The sequence below is a fragment of the Symphalangus syndactylus genome, chromosome 11 (assembly GCF_028878055.3).
Source record: "Symphalangus syndactylus isolate Jambi chromosome 11, NHGRI_mSymSyn1-v2.1_pri, whole genome shotgun sequence".
Taxonomy (NCBI): Eukaryota; Metazoa; Chordata; class Mammalia; order Primates; family Hylobatidae; genus Symphalangus; species Symphalangus syndactylus.
In genome coordinates this window covers 124,050,408-124,074,646 of record NC_072433.2, presented here as the reverse complement: position 1 = coordinate 124,074,646, position 24,239 = coordinate 124,050,408, and the positions used below count along the sequence as shown (strand labels likewise).

The 24,239-nt window shown below is 43.2% G+C and overlaps 1 protein-coding gene across 3 annotated transcripts in view; it reads right to left on the bottom strand.

Moving 5' to 3' along the window:
• The window catches only part of WWOX (WW domain containing oxidoreductase), a 1,124,776-nt gene that overhangs the window by 488,610 nt on the left and 611,927 nt on the right, over positions 1-24,239 (bottom strand). The window lies entirely within an intron of this gene.

The following is a 24,239-nucleotide window of genomic DNA, read 5'->3' as shown; positions in this document are numbered from 1 at the left end:
ATTGAGCCTCTATCTGAAAAAGCAGAGGAATTGGCAGCTTCATGTGAGCGTGGCTCTCTGCTCTAAATTCTTACCTTGGGTCTAACCTTGGACACATCACACTGCCATGTCAAGTATCAGGCCCTATCTTTAATTAATACAGATAATCAAATATTAGCCATGGTCTCAGCTGCCCAAGAAGAGTTAGGACTCCTGTGGCTTACACAGCCCAGTTAAACCGGATTCACTCAGAAAACAAAAGCAAGCAATTTCCCACCCATCACACCAAATAAAGTCAACATTTTCTTAAATTAACACCAAACATAACGTGTTGGGTACTATGGTAACATCAATGTCCACTGCTCTGCAGTTGATTTGATACTGCGAGTTACTTTGTTAATGATAATAATTTATTATTCGGGGGAACAAAGTGATCTGCATTTTTAAATCACTACTCAGTTTCTGCATCACCTGTGGCTGCTAAGTTGCCAACATTCCTGGTGGTTCCCTAATGGAAATGACTCTCCACATTCCAAGTGATAAGCCACAAGAGAAAATTATGTCACTTTTTCTCCTAAAAGATTTATTTCTCCTGAGGCTGGGTTGCTGGGTTGGTGGTTTACATCTGTAATCCCAGCACTTTGGGAGGATAAAGGAGGGAGGATCACTTGAGCCCGGGAGCTCAAGACCATCCTGGGCAACATAGCAAGACCCTGTCTCTACTTTAAGAAAAAAAAAAAAAAAAAAAATTGCCGGGCATGGTGGCATGCACCTGTGGTCCCAGCTACTGAGGAGGCTAGGGTGGGTGGATCATTTGAGCCCAGGGGGTTGAGGCTGCAATGAGCCGAGATGGTGCCATTGCACTCCAGCCTGAGCAAGACTCTGTCTCAAAAAACAAACAAAAGATGTATTTCTCCTGGACTCATGTGAATGATGAGTCCTAGGAAATATCTTAGTTATAGAGCTAGTGTGCCTGGTACATCCCAGCACGTGGCTTATATGAAAATGCCGGCAGGAAATGGGAAGAAAAGGAAGGAGGCAGAGAGGGAAGGAGGGAAGGAAGGAAGAAAAAAGGATGGGAGGATAAAATTGAGGTACTAAGCTCATTCATAAGATCATCCTGACAGAGACACTTTTTGAGAAGCAACTTGACCATATGTAACCAGAGCTTTAAAATAAAATAGAACAAAACTTTATATTCTTCCCCAAGTAATTTCATTCCCTAAAGCTAAGGAATCCTTAAGCGTTTGGAGTGAGGACTAATTTATCATATGAAACAACTGGAAGTAACACAAGGATGATGCTGCAAGGTGGCAGGTTCGAGGGATGAGGCAACTATGACCGTGGATGGCTCTGGATCTGGCATTGCACTGTGTCCGTTTACATTCATAGTCTTGTTTAAATCTGAATAGAGTCCTGTGGGTTTGGGACCACACTGGTTTGACTATCAGGCAGTAAGCATTGCATAGCAGGCTCAGGCCTCAAAACTGTAGGTTCAAATCCTGTTTCTGAACCTTAGCAGCTGAGGGACTTCGAGCAAAGCCCATTTGCATTTGTTTGCTATGTCTGCTGTAACAAATGACCACAAACTGGGTGGCTACACACAACAGAAGCTTGTTCTTTTGCAGTTCCGGAAGCCAGAAGTCCCAAATTAAGAGTTAGCAGGACTGTGCTTCCTCCAGAGGCCCTGGAAGACATCTTCCTGTATCTCTTCCAGCACCTGACGGCTCCAGGCATATCTGAGCTTGTGGATGCATAACTTCACCCTCTGCCTTTATCTTTGCATGTCCTCCTCCTCTTCTGTCTTTCTCAAATCTCCCTCTGACCTTCTTCCATAAGGATACTTGCGTTCTACAAACCCACTTTTTCCAAGTAAGGGCATATCCACAGGTTACAGGAATTAGGATGTGCATGCATATATATATATATATATGTATACTTTTTTTTTTCTTTTTTTTTTTTTGAGGCAGGGTCTTGCTCTGCCGCCTAGGCTGGAGTGCAGTGGTGCGATCATAGCTCACTACAGCCTCAACCTCCCAGGCTTAAGCAATCCTCCCACCTCAGCCTCCCAGGTACCTGGGACAACAGTCATGCACCACCATGTCCGGCTAATTTTTCATTTTTTGTAGGGATAGGATTTCACCATGTTGGCCAGGCTGGTCTCGAATTCCTGAGCACAAGCGATCCGCTGCCTCTGCCTCCCAAAGTGCTGGGATTGCAGGCATGAGCCACTGCACCCAGCAGGACGTCTTTAGGGATATCTTTGGTGGGGCGGGGTATCTTTAGAAGGACAACCCTACAACTCGCTACACTCTTATTAAAGCCAACGTTTCTCACTTAGGAAAGAAAGTCCATCATAATCCTCTACCTCTCCACACAGTTGGAATGACTAAATTAGGTGATCTACGCATAGTTTGTTGTTCTTGTGACCTCCATATAACAAGGAGGAAACTGGAATACAAGGTTTAAGTGACATACCTAACGTCCCACAGTGTATTAGCAGCTGAGTGTAGACAAAGACACAATGACACTTAACGATCTTTACAAGGAAGAATGTTTTCCCTCTTGGAATCACAGGATGTGAAAAGTGGAAAAGGCTGTACAGACCACGTAGACCTGTGGTTGTCAAACTGCAGTCAAGGGACCCTTGGAGATGTCTCTGAGACCCTTCCAGAAGCTCTGTAAGGTCAAAGCTCTTTTCATCAGAATGCTAAGGTGTCACTTGACTTCTTACTTGTGTTCTTTTACAGCTAGACAGTGGAGTTTTTCAGAGGCCACATGACATGTGATATCACAAGAGACTGAATGCAGGAACAGAAGTGAGAATCTGGCTGTCTTCTAGGGAGCCAAGCATTGGAGCAGAAATGTAGCACGACGCCACTTTTCTCTTTGTTTGAAAATATGGTTATATTTTATAAAAATGTTATCCATGGCCAGGTGTGGTGGCTCATGCCTATCATCCTAGCACTTTGGGAGGCCAAGGTGGGAGAATCACTTGACTTCAGGAGTTCAGTCTGAGACCAGCCTGGGCAACACAGTAGGATCTCATCTCTACACAAAATACAAAAATCAACTAGGTGTAGTGGCATGTGGCTGTAGTCCCATCTACTCAGGAGGCTGAGGCAGGAGAACTGCTTGAACCCAGGAGGCTGAGACTGCAGTGAGCTGTGACTGGGCGACTGCACTCCAGCTTGGGTGACAGAGTGAGACCCTTTCTCAAAAAAAAAAAAAAAAAAAAGGAAGGAGGGAGGAAAGGAGGGAGGGAGTTATCTATGTTTGCATGTAATAGGTTTCTTATTTTTAAATGAATTAGTAATTTGATTATTTCTATTTTAATTTCTATTATAATAAATATCAGTAAAAATGACCAAGATCAACAAATGCTCTTTTGGGTCCTGGATAATTACTAAGAGTTTAGACTCCTGATACCAAAATATCCAAGAAGCACTGATGTAGAGCAAGGCAGGCACACAGGTAGGACACACCCTACCATTCCCTGACTCACCACCAGGGAGACAAGGAGCTGACCGGTCCCATGGAGTCCAGTCCCAAGTCCAAAGTCCTCCCCACACAGCACTACTATTAGCCTTTCTATTGTTATTGAAAGAAGCTTGACTTAAGCCAAAAAGAAGAATTTAAGGGAAAGGTATGAGAGAGTTCGCAGAATGGAAGGGAACGTTTCATTAACTAGAGCAGCAGTGCCAGGGCCCCCTTGTGTCCATCCTTTCTCTCTCATCTCTGCTTTCACTGGGACTCACTGTGGGCTGGGCAACATGTACCCTGGCAGTTCTGGGGTAACATATTCACATCACCAGGACCAGAGCACAGTGGCAAAGGCACGCTGATGAGGAGCCTCATTTGTTTTGTTTTGAGATGGTGTCTTGCTCTGTCACCAAGACGGGATCTCAGCTCACTGCAACCTCCGCCTTCCAGGTTGAAGTGATTCTCCTGCCTCAGCCTCCCAAGCAGCTGGGATTACATGCATGTGTCACCAAACCCAGCTAATTTTTGTATTTCTAGTAGAGACGGAGTTTCACCATGTTGGTCAGGCTGGTCTCAAACTCCTGACCTCAAGTGATCCGCCCACCTTGGCATCCCAAAGTGCTGGGATTATAGGCGTGAGCCACCGTGCCCGCTGGGCCTCATTTTTTATATTCCATGGAAGCATTCTGCATGGTCTGCCAATGGCACTGGGACTGACGATGCCACGTGCTGGAGTAAGGCAACTGACACCACGGAAGATGTAGAGGGCTGCTCTTAGGAGAAGGGAAAAGCACACTGGGATGACCAAAAACACAAAAGCTCAGCACTGTGTGCAGACAGACCTAACAGGTTAGAGCCAGCCACGGAAATGATACCCAGTGACCATTTCAACCCGCGACTCACCTCCCCCCAACTCTCATTCTACAGATGAAGAAACTGAAAGCCTCCTATTTCCACAGAACTATTCTGGACTACCTCCTCACTGCCCCATGCAACTCCCACCACAGAGGGAAATTCAACCACAGCATCCCCTGGCAAAAAAAAAAAAAAAAAAAGAAAAGAAAAAGAAAAAAAAAACAAAAACAAAACAAAACAAAACCAACCAACACTAGGGCTTTATTTGCTCAAATAAATTGTTTAGTTGACTCCCTTCCTCCATTAATTTACCTACCATCCCACAGGGGAACAAAAGGCACTACTGTGTATTGAATTAAGATAGGCTGGGCACAGCGGTTCATGCCTGTAATCTTAACATTTCGGGAGGCTGAGGCAGGAGAATCTCGAGGCCAGGAGTTTGAAACCAGCCTGGCCAACACAGGGAGACCCCCCTTGCCCCGTCTCCACAAATAATTTAAAAATTAGTCATGTGTGGTGGTGCATACCTATGGTCCCAGCTACCCAGGAGGCTGAGGTGGGAAGATCACTTGACCCCAGGAGGTTGACGCTGCAGTGAACAGATACCGTGCCACTGCACTCTAGCCTGGGTGACACAGCAAGACTGTGTTTCCAAAAAAAGAAGAAAGGAAGGAAGGAAGGAAGGAAGGAAGGAAGGAAGGAAGGAAGGGGAAATGGAGAAAGAGAGAGAGACAGAGAAAGCGAGGAGAGAAGAAAAGAAGGAGGCAGAGAGAGAGAGAGACAGAGAGAGAGGGAGGGAGGGAGGGAGGAAGAGGGAGGGAGGGAGAGAGGGAGGGGAAGCAGGTAGGAGTAAGAGTAAGAAAGAAGGAGAAGAAAGAAGACGGAGAAGGAGGAGAAGAAAGAAGATAGAGAAGGAGGAGGAGAAGGGGGAGAAGGAGGAGGAGGAGGAGGAAAAGAAAGGAAAAGAAGGGAAGAGGAAAGAAAAGGAAAGGAGAAAAAATAAAATAAAATAAAGGAGTAGAGACAGAGAGACCCAATGTGAATGACATGCACTGCCAAAGGCAGATCGGAGCGCTGCACCAACAAGCCAAGGAACACCAAGCACTGCCCACAATGCCAGAAGCTAAGACAAAGGCACGGAGTAGATCATCCCTGGCGCCTTCAGAAAGAACGTGGCTCTGCTGACACCTTGATTTTGGACTTCTCACTTTCCGAACTGTGAGATCATACATTTCTGTTGTTTTAAGCCATCCAAATCTAAGAAACCAATTGTATTACTTTGTTTTCATGCTGCTGATAAAGACACACCCGACTTTGGGAGGCTGAGGCAGGTAGACTGCCTGAGGTCAGGAGTTTGAGACTAGCCTGACCAACATGGTGAAACCCCATTTCTACTAAAAATACAAAAGTAGCCGCGCATGGTGGCACACGCCTGTAATCCCAGCTACTTGGGAGGCTGAGGCAGAAGAATCGCTTCTATCCGGGAGGTGGAGGTTGCAGGGAGGCAAGATCGTGTCACTGCATTAGAGCTTATGCAACAAGAGTGAAACTCCGTCTCAAAAAAAAAAAAAAAAAAAAAAGAAAAGAAAAGAGGAAAAAAAAGACATACCAGAGAGTTGGTAATTTATAAAGAAAAAGAAGTTGAATGGACTCACAATTTCACATGGCTGGGAGACCTCACAATCATGGTGCAAAGCAAAAGGCACGTCTTACATGGTGGTAGGCAAGAGAAAATGAGAGCCAAGTGAAAGGGGTTTCCCCCTTATAAAACCATCAGACCTCATGAGACTCATTCACTACCCCAAGAACAGTGTAGGGGAAACCACCCCCATGATTCAATAGTCTCCCACCCGGTCCCTCTCACAACGTATGGGAATTGTGGGAGCTACAATTCAAGATGAGATTTGGGTGGGGACACAGCCAAACCATATCACCAATAAAGTGTATTAATGCAACAAGCACCTGTAAAATACCTCCTACATGCCTGGAATCACTACTAGGTGCTCAGCCTCCAGAAATGCAAGGAAAAACAAAGCAACACAATTGCCCTTGAGGAACTCTTAGAGGTAAGAATCAGATGGACTTATGTCTGAAAAACTATACACACACACACACAACTTTATCAAATCATTAAATCACTGCTCCCCAGAAAATGTCTCCTTGAGGGTTCAGGAGATGGTTAATATTTATCCACAGCTTACAGAGTGCAAGCTTCAATCTCAAGTGTGATGAGATGATTTTGACGTAAACTGAGAGGGAATTGCATGGAAATGTTTTCCCAGCTCTGGGGATTCTTGTCATTTCACTAGGGGACTTCACATAAGCGGGTCGATGTCCCCAAATTCCCCTCCTAAATAGCGTAAGGACTGTAAATAATGGACTGTAATAATGTTGATAAAGAACTATAATGATATCAATAACTGTAAACATTTATTATAATGATGATGCGATGTGCTAAAAGCTGGGGGTGCAATGTGCTAAAAGCCATTTACCTTCTTCTGGAACAAAGAAATGCATGAATGAAGGAAAAAAAACATTTTAGGAGTTGTTGCTAAAAGTTACATCAATGAAAACTGTCTCTTTTTTATGCAAGTTAATCACAGAGATAATGAATCCAACTACTGTATTTTACCAAATGGGGCTTTATTCATTGCTGGTAACCAGAGGCCCTAGAAGACTGCTGAACCAGTGACAGGTACTCACTAAAGATTTAATTATAGGTTATAAATGAAGGGGTGACATATGAACCAGGATGTGGCAAAGACTGGCTAAATAGTCACTACTCCCATTTTCCTTCTCGTCCTGCACATCCTGAATTTTTGCCAAGGGAAAGAGGCTGGATCTGAGATATGCTGCTTCCAGTCCTGGCCCAGAAAACATGCAGTCCTATGCATCCTCTCCCACTCCTGCTGAGCTTGAATCAGAGGGTACCGTGGAGGCCATGGCGGGATGGATGGTGAAACCACTGGGCAGGTGAAGTCTAGGTCCTGAAATAACCTAAACTAAACTGTCTTTGGGGCTATAAATAAATCCTCAACTTTTACAGACTAAATGTGAAATCACTGAAATTTGGGGGTTATCTGTTACATCAACTGCTTAGTCTGAGTGATACAAGAACAAGAAGCAAGTTCCATTTTTGACCTTGGCAGAGGGGGGAATGCAATAAACAACTGTCAGGAGTGAACCCAGAGAGCACTCCAATGCCCGGATCAGCAGGAAGATTTCCAACATTACAGGAGCTTCTCAGAATCACCAAGAGGTAGAAAAGAAGGCTGGGAATCATGGTAGAAGAAGTGTGGGGGTTGGGAGGTGGGGAAGCATGAAAAGAAGTTGAGGCTGGAAAGAGAGAAACATGCAGATAAGAACAAGGTAGCAGACTTCTATTGTGGCTTCAGTTCATTTATAATAATAGCTTGGCACCATCAGGGCATCTTGTGGTCACTCTGCCTTCTCCTGCCTCACTTCTGATAGGGGAAGGCTCTTTAGCAAAAGCCACGTTGACAGACACTGACTCCAAAGGCCAGAAACCATGCTTCATGATGCTGGGAGTTTTCAAAAGCTTCCCAGGTGATTCTAAAATGTTGCAGTGGCATAAACTTACAATATAAAGAAGAAAATAAATATTCTTTAGCTGCTAAGAAAGCCTGACAATCAGAGGGAAATTTTCTATTAACGAACACAAGTGGCAGGCCAGCAGTTGATTGGATGGTCTTTCATTTTTACTCAATCAGCCTTAATGTAGTTTAATCCGGGTATTCATCATTCCTGGCTTCCTCACATCATTTTCTTTTTTGAGACAGAATCTTGCTCTGTCACCCAGTTGCGAGTAGCCCACTGTGATCATGGCTCACTGGAGCCTCAAACTCATGGGCTCCAGCAATCTTCCTGCCTCAGCCTCCCAAGTAGGTGGGACTACAGGCATGAGCCACCACACCTGGCTAATTTTTACACTTTTTGTAGAGATGAGGTTTTCACTAGGTTGCCCAGACTGATGTCGAACTTCTGGGCTCATGCAGTCCTCCTGCCTTGGCCTCCTAAAGTGCTGAGATTACAGGCATGAGCCAGCACACCCAGCTATTCACAGGATCTTCTATTCCTTTGTTCATTTAGAGGGGAAAAAAAAAAACAGAAACAAACTATAGTTCCTTTAAATCATGCTCCAGTTACATCCCTCTTCTATTAGGGTTAGTCTTTCCATTATACCTACCAGGAGATAAGCTCACATAGTCATCAGACAAATACTACAGCTACTGGAGGGGCAGAAAAACTCCTCGCTTTGTACTCTTACTAAACTCCATGAAATAAAACACAAACATAATCACAACAGATGCCACTACTTACTGGATGCTTCCTATGTGACAGGAACTATGCCAAGTACTTGACATCTGCTGTTTATTTCATACGGTCACTTTTCAGCTATTTTCTCCGTCATTTAATCCTTAAACACTCCCATGAGTTAGATACAGCAATCTCCATTTTACAGATGAGAAAACTGAGACCAAGAGCCTTGAGTAAAGTTGCCCAAAGTCACTTCAGACAACTGGTAAGTGCCAGAGCTAGGACTGAACCCCAAGTCCGTCTGAACCCGGAGTCAGTGACCATAACTACTACAGGAGCTGCGGTCACCGTGCCTTGGTGTCCTCTACTGGACAGACAGGGAGCAAGCCATGTGCTGGTCATTTCCTTGGTCTCCTTTGGGAGTGGAATGTCATGATCATGACCTTAATCAAGGCCCGTGAAGCAAAATATAATACAAAGTCTTAGCTTCTTGATTTAAAAAAGTATTAATATTCAAAATACCACCTTCTAGAAAAAAAGAAAGTGCCTGGATGCTAATTTAATAGTTAACAGACATGGCTCCTTAACAGGCAAAAAGTAGCAAAGGAAAGTCACATTTACACAGTTGGGTTTCCTGAGATTGTGACGTTATTGACAATTCCAGCTCCTACGCACATGTGTGTTTGCTCTGCCTATCTATTCAGTTGGAAAAAAAGTTGGGCCTCTTTATTTGTAGGAAAGCAAGTCAAGGGTATCTTCGGAGCACCTGCTATGTGCCTGGCCTTGTGTATATAATCTCTCATTCGATCCCCAGAAAAACTCTGTGAGGGTGCTACTGGTCAGTCAATATTTCCGAGAGGCTCAGGGAGGTCAATTTATTTCTCTAAGGTCACACAGCCAGTGACGGAGGAATCAGATTTCAAAGCACATGTCCCACTTTATAAAAAATATTTCTAACACAAGTGGTTCAGGCTGCCCTAGACTTACCATTGATGACTTCTAAAGAAGAGAAAATACTCTGGTGCCCCCCAGCCCACCACGTGCCACCACCAATAGAGTTTCTGTCTGATGGCTGAACACTTTAGAGGAGACTTTCTCTGACAGCTGAATACTCTCCAGCCGGCAATATCTTCATACAATAATAATAACTGTTGTCACTACATGGATTTTTAAATACAGACCTAAAAGTTAAACAGTAAATGTAAATGGTACTATGATATCTGTAAAGCCTGAATAAGGGGGAAATAGAATAACGGTAAGAAATTGTTCATCACCTTCATCATGAAAAACTACTTTTTTTCTTAGACATGGGGCATATAAATTAAAGATACTGTAGAAAGCATAATGGCCTATAATATATTTATGGCACTTGCCAATCGTGGGACATATCCCACGTGGTAACCAAATCATGAAAAACAGTTTATGGAGATTCTAGCCTAAGAGATTTATATAAATATATATCTACAAGTGATCACCAATAAACGACCTCAATCTTATAGACTAATAAGATGCAGGACTTGGCAACAGTAAATTCACCAGCTGAAAGGCAACTCTCCAGGCACGGTGCTGATCAGTGTCCCCTTGGCCCTCCTGCAGACGGAGAAGGGCTCTTGGTTTCATCCTGAGGATGGGGGAGGAACCTATCTTTTAGTTACGACCAAATTAATTTTACTCCTTCTTTGTGGCTCCTGTTTAAACAGCTGCTTATTCCCTCCCCAAGAAATTATCTAATGTGGTTTTAGAGGAAGGCACTTGGGCACTGCTTGCATAATAGAGTTTGAGAATAACCCTAAATTCTACAAGCGACAAGCAGAGGCCGGTGGAAATTTATAGTGTAAACCAAGCTTGCAGAATCATAAAACTCGGGTGTTTTCTGTCATATAGTCAGAGCCTCATATTCAATTCAAGGGTCAAGAATGTGAAATGCTGGCAGGTTTCCTAGGACAAATATGGTGGTCTGAAATCCTAAACATCTGGCTCTATCTCTCACAGACACGTTATGACATAAAATCCTGAGAGAGAGTAACTGGGTCCTAAGGATTTTTCCAGAAGAAAAGTGTCATAAAAAAAAGAAGAAAAAAATAACATTGCAAATTGTGAATTTCAAAATATAAAATGACGTATAAGTATTTAGTTTTTGTGTTACCAGATATGACCATTGGCAAGCAAAATTTCTTGTGAGAAGAAAGAAAAATAATTTAGAAAGATCTATATACCTGTCATGTTCAGATAATTAAGATTCCCTTGTTTCACACACACGCACATAATCTTCAAGTCTATCAGACAGATCACAGTGGGCCTTAAGTCTCACTGGTGGAGTCTAAAAGAAGCACATCAATTTTCAAACACCAACCGGTTAAAATTAGGACAAGAAGGAATATTGTCAGTAAGACCAAGAAGCAAGAGTGAGGCATTTCAACTTGCAGAATAACAATACGATTAAATTGAAATCGTTGTTTTCTGAACACAGTCATTTTATAAAATGTACAGTAACGCTTTTATATGTAAATTATCTAAACTGAAAAACCCTTTCACTTTAAATTGAATTGAGACTAGCTTAGAGTAGAACACTTTGGTGAAAACGTGCTTAAAATGAATAAAATTGCAAAGGGAAACAAATAATATTTTCCAGAAAAATACTGCCAATAAATGCTGGGTTTTCTTTCTTTCCCTTCATTTATTTGTTTGTTTTGTTTTTGAGTGGTGTTTGTTATAATAAGAGAAAACATAACAGCCTGGTTACAAATTCATTCTTAACTTGATGAAGCTTAAAGTTCAGTGATATTTTCCATGTGGTAAATTACAAATGTTACTAATACACTTCAGAGGAACTAAGTATATATGAAAATTCATAAACCAGTATAAGATACAGCAATCTAACTTACCTAGCTTATTCAAAATGCTCTTCCAAAGCATTGAGGGGTTTCTTTCCTTTTAAGATAATCTTAAAGTCCCCCTTCTCCTTCTTAATTAACAATACACTTATCTCCTATTTATTGGCATTTCATCTACACACTCCTCCTTCGAGGGCCATCATAACATTTCTTGACTCTTTCAGTGCACATGTGACTGTCCACCCGAAACTGTGCATTCCTGTAAGGCCAGCTTTTGATTACTGTTTCTTCTTGGATCCCACATCACCTGATAGAAGATTTAGCAAATGGTGGTCTCACAGGAGGAATGAGCAGGGATGGTTAATGGGGCTTCCACAGGGAAGTCTCCCCAGAACAACCCTTCAGCCATGGTCCCCCATTTTGTGTGGAAGTTCGTACGCCAGGCTGTGTGCTAAACACACTATCTGCACTGACTGTTTCTGTGATCAGGTTCAGGCAAGAAAACAGGCATTGGGAGGAAAGTGATCACCCACAATCACACACATGATACATGATGGGCTTGGATTTGAAACCAGGTGTGCCTCATGAGGGGCTCATGGTCTTCACCAATTCCCTTTAGCTCTGTTGGAAATAATTCTGCTTGTCCCTTCACCCACCTAACCCCCCCTGCTACCCAGAGTGCCTGGTATCTTACAGACTCAAAAAAATGTGAATGAGTGGTTAGTGCAAATTATTTCAAAAGAGCCCCAGATGCCTTGTTCTTTAGGTTATGAGTCAGGCCCATCCACCCCTCCCCGATTCTTCACCTTTACCTCCTCAGTCACATCCATGCCTTTATTCATGTCTCCTCCATAGGAACCAACAGAATAATTCTTGGCATATATTAGTGTGTCAATAAATATGTGTCACCTAAATGAATACTTCTTTAAAAAAAAAACTCCTTCAGAAACACTGGGAGTCTCCTAAGCTATCTATATAGTGTCTCATTATGTTGGCCAGGCTGGAGTGCTGTGGTGTGATCATAGCTCAGTGCAGCCTCAAAATCCAGAGCTCAAGGGATCCTCCCACATCAGCCTCCAGAGCACCTGGGATTACAGGCATGGGCCACCCGTGCTTGGCTCAGTGGATTAATTTTCTAAAAGATAAATTTTTCTGACTGGCAAATTCATTTCTGTTAAACATCATGTTTTCTACTCAAATGTAGGCTACAGAACCCTCCTATTCCGTTATAAAGTTTGGCTCCAACTCTGAAGTGAGCAAAAAAGCATTAAATTCATTTAACTCCAAATACTGTAAAAACACAATAACTTCTGAGCTAGTCATTTTTCTTTTTTTTTTAATTTTTTGGCACCATGATAATTCTTTTATGATGGTATCCAGTGAGAATCCCTCATGGAATTTTCTCTTAACATGGAAATGCATATGGCCTCTGTGGTACAACAGCTGTGTAACTACATAATTGTTTACAAATGTGCAAAATAAGTACCCAAACCAATAAAAAATAATAACTTGGGCATCCATAAAAAAGAGATACTATAAACATGCAATGGCCCATACTTTCTCTATAAATAACCGTTGAGGCAAAAATACAACCACCAAAACCCCTTATTTGAAATCCCCTTCCATAAAGCAAATAACGTTTTCAGTCTGGCAGGCTAATACCATTGTGCTTTCCCAAGCAAAAATGCTTTTTTATTAACATTTATCATTTAGGAGCTATTAAAGTAACTGCAGTAAAAGTGGATCCATTTACAATAAGACACTTGGTGCTGGGTTCACTATGTTGTGAATAGGTTTCAAACCAGTACACAGCTCCTTCCTCATCACCAAAGAGGTGGGAAAGACAGAGAGGGAAATATAAATAGCAGGAAGGAGAAAAACCACAGGGGATCCTCTAATGATGTTCCCACCTACGTCCATCCTAACCCTCGATTAGATCCATCAGAGTCCAACCCAAAGGAAGCCGGCATTGGAGTATCAAAGAAGCAATGCAGTCTTGCCGTTCAGTGCCTCTTCTTGGAAAACCCCTCTTTAATTCGATTCTGTCTCCTCTGTGTGTCTGGGGAAACTCCTATTCATTCATCGAAACCCAACTCATTTATCTCTTCCACCAGGAAACCTTCTTTTTCCACCATCAAAGAGAGCAAATCACACCCTTCAAAGCAGACCCTTCTATCAATTCATATACTTAATACACATTTGTTGACCACCTACCAAAAGCCAAGCACCACTGTTCAAAAGGTGCTAAAGCCACAGCAATGAACAAGGAGCTCAGTCTGTAAGTCAATGAATATATACAGTGTAATATTAAGGAGGATTGCATTACATTATTTCAAGTTCTGCACTTACTGTAATTATTATCCTGTTTCTCCGAGTAGACTCTTAACTACTGGATCTCTATACTCCATGGTTTTCCAATTTAGCAATGCTTGATGAATTGATTTAAATTAAATTTAAAAAACACATTTACTCTTGGTATAGTCTAGGTCAACCATTAAGCCTGGGGAGACAGACTAGATTTACACAGAGCACCTCTGTCCTCAGGGAGCTTACAGCCATCTCTTGGAATAATCACTGTCATCATCATGTGATGAAACCATTTACCCTTTTAAACTTTTCAGAGAAAACATGACTTTCTGTTGTCCTCACAGACAACCATGGGAGGTGTTATTAGCCCAGTTTTACAACTAAGAACATCAAGGCATTCCTTATCCCCTGATCTTGGGAAAGGGGGCAGGATATATCCTTTGGAAACTGACAATAAGATAATAAACATGAAGCCAGTGAGATCAGGTAAAGCAAACCTGGCTGAAGCTGCACACAGCTGTGGTTCTGTCAGGAGTGTAAGCTCAGGCTATGGACCAAGACAATGCTGGGCCACATTTCTCCAGGACTATAAAGAAGATCCTGCAATTCGAATAGAGACGCTCCTTTTTCTATTCCACACCTCTAAGAAAACCTCTCTGCAGGTGGTCCCATGATTCTCCTTGGGTGTGATATCACCCAAGGAGAAGCATAGACAGAGGAGCGTTATCACAGAGATGAGAGTTATCACAGAACCACGTGCACTTGCCTGACAGGGGCTGCGAAGACACTAGCATGGAGTACACACAGGTGACATAGGGACCCAAAAGTGAGGGCCTCCCCTAAAATAAGCAGTGCATCAGCTTCCTCTACCAAATAACACTCATCTTGAAGGGCAGGCAGCAGTTGGCAGGAGCATTCATCCCTAGGGTTGCTGCAGAAAGCTACTGCACACTGGGTGGCTTCGAACAGCAATGTACTCTTTTGCAGTTGCGGAGGCCAGAAGTCTGAAATCAAGGTGTCAGCAGGGCCACACTCCCGCCAAAGGCTCGAGGGGAGTATGCTTCCTGCCTTCATGAGCTTCTGGTAGCCCTAGACATTCCCCCGTTCATGATAGCACAATTTCAATCTCTGCCTCCGCCTCTACACGGCCCTATGTTTTTCTTCACATCATCTTCCCTCTATCTCTGTCTCTGTGCCCAAAGCTCCTCTTTATGTGCATATTGGATTAGGGCCTATCTTAAGGACCTCATTTCAACATCACTGTCTGATTTCTTTTTTTTCTTTCCTTTCCTTTAGACATTCCTCTTGATGATAATGATTATCAGAATGCATCATCCCTGGGACCACCATAATTTCTTGCTCAAACCTCTGTAATACTTCTGGTGGTGGACATTTCGGTTAGAGGCCCTATTAGCCCTTCCCAAGGCTCTACCTCTGGCAGGCTTCCACCGTATCCCAGCATTCCTTGCAGCTCAGGGGTCATGTGACACAGCCCATGCCAAATAGACATATGCAGAAGTGAGCTGATAGATTCTAGAAAAGCTTTTGCTTTTCCTGATAAAACGGTCAGACACGGCTGGGCATGGTGGCTCATGCCTGTAATCCCAGCATTTGGGGACGCCAAGGTGGATAGACCACCTTAAGTCAGGAGTTCGAGACCAGCCTGGCCAACATAGTGAAACCTTGTCTCTATTAAAGATGCAAAAAGCCGGGTGTGGTGACACGTGCCTATAATCCCAGCTACTCGGCTGAGGCAGGAGAATCGCTTGAACCCAAGAGGCGGAGGTTGCAATGAGCCGAGATCACACCACTGCACTCCAGCCTGGACAACAGAGTGAGGCTTCATCTTAAAAAACAAAAACAAAAAACGGCGGGTGGGGGCGGGGTGGGGTGGGGTCAGACCCAGCTGGTAACAATTCCTACCCCTCTTTCCACACTGAACCTGTGGTGGCCATCTACGACCCCAGAAGAATGAATAACCTAGAGAATCACAAAGCTGGGAATGAAGAACTTTGACAAATGTGCATCTGCTGAGCTGGTTGGACCAGTGACAGCAATTGCCTCCCTCTCAGCTTCTTATTAAGCAAGAAAAGACAAAGCTCTGTCTGTTACAGTTACCTTTACTTGTGTTTTCTTTAACTTGCAACTGAACTCTTTTCTCACTGATAAATCTTCTAACTGATCTCTGTGTTTCCAATCCTAATTCATCACAATCCATTCTCTTTTTTCTTAATAGACATGAGATCTCACTGTGTAGCCCAGGTTGGTCTCAAATTTCTGGGCTGAAGCAGTCATTCCACCTTGACCTCTGGAAGTGCTGGGATTATAGGCATGAGCCACCACACCCAGGCCATGACAATCCATTCTCTACCCAGCAGTTACGGTGTTGTCCTGAGCCGCATCATACTGTATCACAATCACGTCATCTATCATTTCAAACATATGTCATTTCATATATCACACCACATCATTCCATATCTTATCAATCTCTCTCTGGCTTAAAACCACCCAGTGGTTCCTCACTGCAGCTAGAATAAAATCTTAAGTCCACACCTTGGTTTACAAGGCTCTGTGTGATTGGACCCATGCACACCTCTCAGCCTTCACCTTGAATCTTCCCTTCATTTATTCTGTCCAAGTGCCACTGGACTTTAGTGTCTCAAACATGCCACACTGCTTCTTAGTACCAGAGGTCTCAATTACCATTTCCTCCACCTGGGACACTCTGCTTCCACACCTTTTAGTAACTGACTTTTTCTCATCCTTTATGTCATACCCAGAATAGTGTCTTGAATATAGATGGCTGTCAGGACATGATATGGTGTGTCTGTGTCCCCACCAAAATCTAATCTTGAATTGTGTCTCCCATCATCCCCATGTATCATGGGAGGGACTCGGTAGGAGGTAACTGAATCACAGGGGGCAGGTCTTTCCCACGCTGTTCTCATGATAGTGAATAAGTCTCACGAGATCTCATGGTTTTATAAAGGGCAGTTCCCTTGCAAAAGCTCGCTTGCCTGCCACCATGTAAGATGCCCCTTTCCTCCTCCTTTGCCTTCCGCCATGATTGTGTGGCCTCCCCAGCCATGTGCAACTATGAGTCCATTCAACTTCTTTCTTTTATAAATTACCCAATCTCAGGTATGTCTTCACTAGCAGTGTGAGAATAGACTAATACAGGACATATATGTTGAAGAAATGACAGTACATCTAACACTTCCTGAGCACTGTAACGTGAGACAGACTTATTCTAGAAGGGGCTTCACAAGAGAGCTTTGGGTTCATGAGTCTCTTAAAGTCATCATTTTGTCTTCTTTTCCCCAGTTCCCTTACCTTCCCCTCAAATACAGTCTCATGGAAACAGATCTAGAGTACGCACAAGCCCTCGCAGTTGGAGACAGAGCCAGGACTACAGACAGGTTTCCTGGTCCCCAACGCCAGGCCTCGGGTGTTTCTGTTCCATCACCCCAATTCATATTCAAATCAGGACCCTGGTGGAAGTGTCTGTTTCCCTAGAGAATGGGACTGTATTATCTATGGGGGTTGCCATAAAAAATGCCACAGACTAGGTGGCTTAAACAACAGAAATTGATTTTCTCACAGTTCTGAAGGCTGCACATTCAAGGTCAAGGTGTCAGCAGGTTTGGTTTCTCCAGAGGCCCCTTGCCTTGGCTTGCAGACAGCCACCTCCTCACTGTGTCTTTTGCCACTGTGGTCTTTCCTCCATGCATATGAATTCCTGGTGTCTCTTTGTGAATCCAAATTTCCTCTTCTTATAAGGACGCAAATTAAACTGAATTAGGGACCATCCGAGCAGCCTCATTTTAACTTAACCATCCTTTAAAAGGTTGTATCTCCAAATAAAGTAACATTATGAGGTACTATGGATTAGGGCTTCATCACAAGAATTTTGGAGACACATAATTCAGCTCCTAACAGATACCAAATAATAACAGCATCAAGACAGAGTTCTGCTGGTCCTGTTACCATGAACTAGTTGTCTATTCCAGCTCACACCATGCCCTGTCTAGAAGTTGTGGGGTGTGCTACTAGCTATTTTTATTTTTTTTGTTTTTGAGACAGAGTCTCACTTTGTCACCCAGGGTAAAGTGCAGTGGCACAATCACAGCTCTGTGCAGCCTCTACGTCTACCAGCCTCAGGCAATCCTACTGCCTCAACCTCCCAAGCAGTTGGGACAAAAGGCAGGCACCACCGTGCCCAGCTAAGTTTTTAAATTCAGTGTAGAGATGAGGGTCTTCCTATGTTACCCTGGCTGGTCTCGAACTCCTGGGCTCAAGCAATTCTCCTACCTCGGCCTCTCAAAGTGCTGGGATTACAGGCATGAGCCACCACACCAGGCCTGATACTAGCTACTTCTAACTGCTATTCTTGGCAGCCTGCCTCTTGACACCTCCGAATAATATTTTATTATGAACAATTTTCAACATACCCCAAAACAGAGAACCTAATTAAATCAACCCATAGTCGGCCAACAATAATTTAATATCAACATTTTCCAATCTTGAATTATTTATGCTATTACTCTAACAGTTTTTTCCACATTATTTTAAAGCAAGTCTTAGTTATCATATCATTTCACTTGTAGATTTTTCGGTATGCATCTCTACCATAAACTCAATTAAAAATATTATTATACTTTAAAAAATGAAGGCTATTGTCTTAATACTATCTATTAGCTACTCCATATTCAAATTTCCCTGTTTGTCTCAGAAAAATGTCTTTGATAGTAGGTTCCCTTAAATCCAAATCAAAACGAGCGTCACACAATCCATTTGGTACTATGTGTCTTAAGTCTGTTTTAATCAATATAAGATTTTTTTTTTTTTTAAGATGGAGTCTCACTCTGTCGCCAGGCTGGAGTGCAGTGGTTCAAGCTCAGCTCAATGCAACTCCGCCTCCCAGGTTCTAGCGATTCTCCTGCCTCAGCCACCCAAGTAACTAGGCCTAGAGGCACGTACCACTATGCCCAGCTAATTTTTTTACTTTTAATAGAGACAGAGTTTCACCAAGTTGTCCAGGATGGTTTGGATCTCCTGACCTCATGATCTGCCCACCTTGGCCTCCCAAAGTGCTGGGATTACAGGTGTGAGCCACCGCACCCAGATAATGCATGTAACATTTTGTCTACAGCCATACCAACGTGAATGAGCCTATCCCACGTGATATTTGGAAGTCAATTGAACACTGGCTTATTGCTCAGAGCATTTTCTCACTCAAGACATCACAAAGGATATAGGAATGGATATGAGACATCTATAATGAATGTAAGATATAGGAGCCCAAGAGCTCAGGCGTCCTTTGATTGGGAGGATGCTGGGGCTTCTTTGCCGAACTTGCACAGATTCTGGAAGATTTAATGTCCAAGAGGGAAGCTCCTGAAAGAGATGCTCCTTCCTTTTCCAAGAGAGCTTTGTTCTGAATTTGGATTAATTAGATGGCGCGCGCACTGAGGGAATTTGTAAGATGTGTTTACGGAATAATTGTGATCAATACTCGTGCATTTACAGTGGGAGAGTGTATGCAGGAGGCTTTGAGAAGGCTCCTGTGTGCTCACTCTTTAACACTGATCAATACTCATAGTCAAACACTAACTTGGGAATTGGAGGGAGCATTTATATTCAACCTGTGCTGCGGCCCCTTATGGAAGGTTCTTTCATTTGGCCTGTTCGTCTCAAATACATTTATCAGACGATGTTATATAGGAATGGCACTATAAAAACACATTTTTAAGCATTAAGGTTTATCATTCCGTCATCTGTTCACACTTTAATCACCACAATCTTTGGGGCTGGTCTTTCAAACTATTATTCTAGAACAGCTGTATGCTCTAAAATTGATAGTCTTGAAGTTGATGGATTCACAAAAAAATGTTAAATATTCAACAAAGGTCTGAGTGGCTGCAGCCATCTAGTCTTCAAGTTCCCTCCAAAGCATATACAGTAGCCAGATATGAGCATCGTGTTCCTATTTTTTGAAGAATTATTCAGCCAGGCTGTTGCTGAACAAACCACAGAAATGGTAAATGTCTTCAAAAGGGAAAGTGATATTTTTTAATATATACATACATCCACATCACTTTGAACATTACAAACAATTTCCATGATGCACACTTAGAGGCTTCCAGATATATCTGCTTCCCTATTATACAAAGGCCAGACTAGCAAGAACAGAGAGGACACAAAGAAGATCTCACCTAATTTAGCCAGCAGGCTTTAAAGAAACGTGTTGGAAATAATCTCTCTTTGTAACTTACACCCTCCACTTTCTAAGATGCCTGTTGGGTGTTCGTTAGGTCCTGAAATCTGGCCTTGACAAACATGTAAGTTATTTGTGGTTCAAATGTCAATAAATAAACAAGCACAAAACAAAATGTGAAGAGAAAGGAGAAATAAATTCTAAGGTCGTTTAGGCTTTGGCATGGTGGCTCACACCTGTAATCCCAGCACTTTGGGAGGCCGAGTGAGTAGGATCACTTGAGCTCAGGAGTTTGAGATCAGCCTGGGCCACATAGGGAGAGCCCCTCTCTCTACAAAAAATTAAACAATTAGCTGGGCATGGTGGCATGAACCTGTGGTCCCAGCCACTCAGGAGGCTAAGATGAGACAATCAATTAAGCCCAGGAGGATGAGGCTACAGTGAGAAATGATCACGCCACTGCACTCCAGCCTGAGTGACAGAGCAAGACCCTGTCTCAAAAAAAATATATATATATATTTATATATGTGTATATATTTATATATATTTAGATATATACTTAAATATATAAATTTTTATATAAATGTGTATATTAAATATAAAATACATATATACATATATATAAATATATGAGATCCGTTAGCTTTAATTGCATCAACAGAAGGGATAAATTCTTGCATCCCACTGGTGTGGCCAAATGCTGCACAGCAGATGTGGAAGGCTCTGGAGGGTTAGTGTGCACTGGGAAAAGGAAGGATGGAGGGGCTAGAAGCAGCTGCCCCACTTCTTGAAGACTCTACTTTCAGAGACAAATCTCCCTGCAGTTAACTGTGTGTGGAAAGTGGTGACTCTCGGTGCCATTCAGGAAACCAGTCCCCAGCTGCCCCAAGTGTGCAGGCCACTGGCTGATTTGAATGGGGAAAGCCTGTTCTTAGGCCTCTAGGTGGTAAACACAAGCAGGTCAACATGAGGCAGACGTCCCTGTAGGAGTAAGTCACTGCCAGCAAAAAGAAACACACAAAAGAGCAAAAAATAAACAACTGCTCCTGGCCCAGGCTGGTAAGAAAGCAAACTGTCAGCTGGGGTGGCTGACACCTGTAATCCCAACACTTTGGGAGGACAAGGAGGGTGGATCACCTGATATCGGGGGTTTGAGACCATCCTGGCCAACACGGTAAAACCCCATCGCTACTTAAAATATAAACATCACCCGGGTGTTGGGTGGAGGGTGCTTGTAATCCCAGCTATTCAGGAGCCTGAGGCAGGAGAATCACTTGAACCCGGTAGACGGAGGTTGCAATGAGCTGAACACCACTGCACTCCAGCCTGGGTGACAGAGCGAGACTCTGTCTCAAAAAAGAAAAAAAAAAAGCAAACTGTCGCTTTGGAACAAGAGGCCCTAACACAAAGCCAGTTTCACATGCATCAACAGTCACGGAATCACAGGGCAGTTGGTTTTTATTCCCTTTTAAGAGGGCTGAAATGTGAAGGTGCCCACAGCACGCTCACCCGAGAACCCCTTCGCGGGGCAGTGCAGACACGCAAGTGTTCAGGAAGATGTTCTAATGAAGAGAAGAGGCACACCGTCTATCAGATTGAGAGGGGCTGTGTCAGAGATGAACAGAATTCCCTGGTAATATCCCTGTCTCACCAAGCCTGATCTGACAGAGCCTGATTACTTGCAACAGGCTGGGCCCGCTACTCAGGCCCTCTGAACCGGAATGGCCGAGAATCTGCGGGCTTTCCTTCAGCCAGACAACTCCAACAAGCTTCTCTCTGTGATCACTGCTTAAGTTAAATGAGTTAATCTTGTTTTCCAGATGAACTGTTATTTTGTCTCCCGCAGGCAGAGATTACGGGATAAAAGTATTGTCTTCACAGGAGGGCTGGGGGCCTTCCAGAGCCACATTCCACATACACAGAACCCCTCTCTCCAGTTCTTCCTCCCATTTCTATTTTTTCATGGAGTTAGAGAATGGAAAGGAGAGTAAGGAACTTCAAAATGACACGCAGGGCGATAAACCTTTCAGATGAATTATGTCACTTCATAAGCGGTCAGGGGGCCAATTTATCTTCATGTTTTGAAGCACAGTTTACGAGCCTGACAAAATTTAAAACACTTCTAGGGCAAAATGGATGTGCAAGTGACACTGAGTTTTGAACTCTTTCCCCCTCTTCTTTTTATTTTTCTGACTTCCTCTTGAAACACGTCAGTCAACAACCAGGTATACACTGAGGGTCCTTTGCATACAACAAGCCCTTTGCTGGGTGCTATGAAAAATATTTTTTTTACAGCCAACACCTGGTTTCTTCCCTCAAGGAGCCTTATGCCTCTGTCACTGATTTCAACATTATTTTTCTTTTTAATTTTCTAAAGCCATTTTGGAGTGTGGACAGTAATAAATGCACTTGGAGGCACGGACATAGAACTCGCTGGGTTCTAATCCCAGTGGTCCACCTCGATTCATTGGGACATCTTGAGCGAATTACTTAACCTCTCTGACCCCTGGATTTTTTAATCTGGAAAGGGGTAACAATTACACCCAACTTTCAGGGCAGTTGTCGTGATAAGCAATAGAGTATGCAAAGCTTTCAGCAGATGGTAAACCCTTGATACAGAGTCATTTCCCAAGGTAGTATCAGAATCATAGGAGGAAAGATACGAAGACCCTGTGACACAGCAGGGCAGAAACAAAAAGATGTCACAGGTAGGTGCTACGTCTAGCAAATGAAAACACAGGAAGCCGAGTAAAATTTGAGTTTCACATAAGCAACAAATTATTTCTTAGAAGCATATCCCAAAGAAAATTTTTAGAGTATATGCTCCAAATATTGCATGGGATACATTTTTTAAAAATATGTTATTTACCTGAAATTCACATTTAACCAGGTGTCCTGTTTTTGTTTTTGTTGTTTTAAGAGATAGGGTCTTGCTCTATCACTCTGGCTGGAATGCAATGGTGCAATCATAGCTCACTGCAGCCTCAAATTCCTGGGCTCAAGTGATATTCCTGCCTCTGCCTCCCAAGGTGCTGGGATTTTAAGTGTGAGCCACCGTAACAGGCCAGGTGTCCTGTATTCTATCTGACAATCCTAGCCATGGGATTTCAGGTCAGAAGACCCAAGATCAAGTGTGATTTACCATCCCATTAAAAGTAATGGAAAAAACCACAATTGCTTTTGCACCAACCTAATAAATAGCATTGTTACTTGGGGACAGATACTTTATTTATTTATTTATTTATTTATTTATTTATTTATTTATTTATAAGACACAGTCTCGCTCTCTAGCACAGGCTGGAGTGCAGTTCTCCTGCCTCAGCCTCCCAACTAGCTGGGACTACAGTTCTGCAGCACCACACCCGGCTAATTTCTGTATTTTTAGTAGAGATGAGGTTTCACCATGTTGGCCAGGCTAGTCTTGAACGCCTGAACTCAAGTGATCCACCCGCCTTGGTCCCCCGAAGCCCTGGGATTACAGGCATAAGCCACCATTCTGGGCCTTAAAAATATTGAATACTGCAGATTTGGAGCATCTGTAGCCTTTATTTCTGACTTGGCTTCCTGGTAAGGCAAGAAAGGGCTCAGATGCACAGACTTTTCCAAAGCAAACCTTCCAGAATGAGCTTAGAAGGAAGCTGTACCAAGTAGCCCAACAAGATGTGCAGAACCTCTGGTGCTTGTGCATAAAAAGGAGCAATGCTCCTGGTGAGGTGGCACAGACAAGGACACATGGCCCCTGTCCTATACCCTGCACACTTATTTCCCTGTATTTAGTGGTTACACAATTGTTGAGAAATGTAGAGATGTTTGCATGCATGTTAACTTCTGCTACTATAGCTTTTTTTTTTTTTTTTTTTTTGAGACGGAGTCTGGCTCTGTCGCCCAGGCTGGAGTGCAGTGGTGCAATCTCGGCTCACTGCAAGCTCCGCCTCCCGGGTTCACGCCATTCTCCTGCCTCAGCCTCTCCGAGTAGCTGGGACTACAGGCGCCCGACACCACGCCCAGCTAATTTTTGGTATTTTTAGTAGAGACGGGGTTTCACCGTGGTCTCGATCTCCTGACCTTGTGATCCGCCCGCCTCGGCCTCCCAAAGTGCTGGGATTACAAACATGAGCCACCGCGCCCGGCCTACTATAGCTTTTTAATATATCTGAGGAATTATTTTGTTCCCAAAAGACTGATGGTGTTCTGATGGGAGTAACGGGTGGTAAAACAGGGTAGAAAAATAAAGATAAACCCTTTAACACTAAGATTATTTGAATGATCAGAATCAACACTATAGG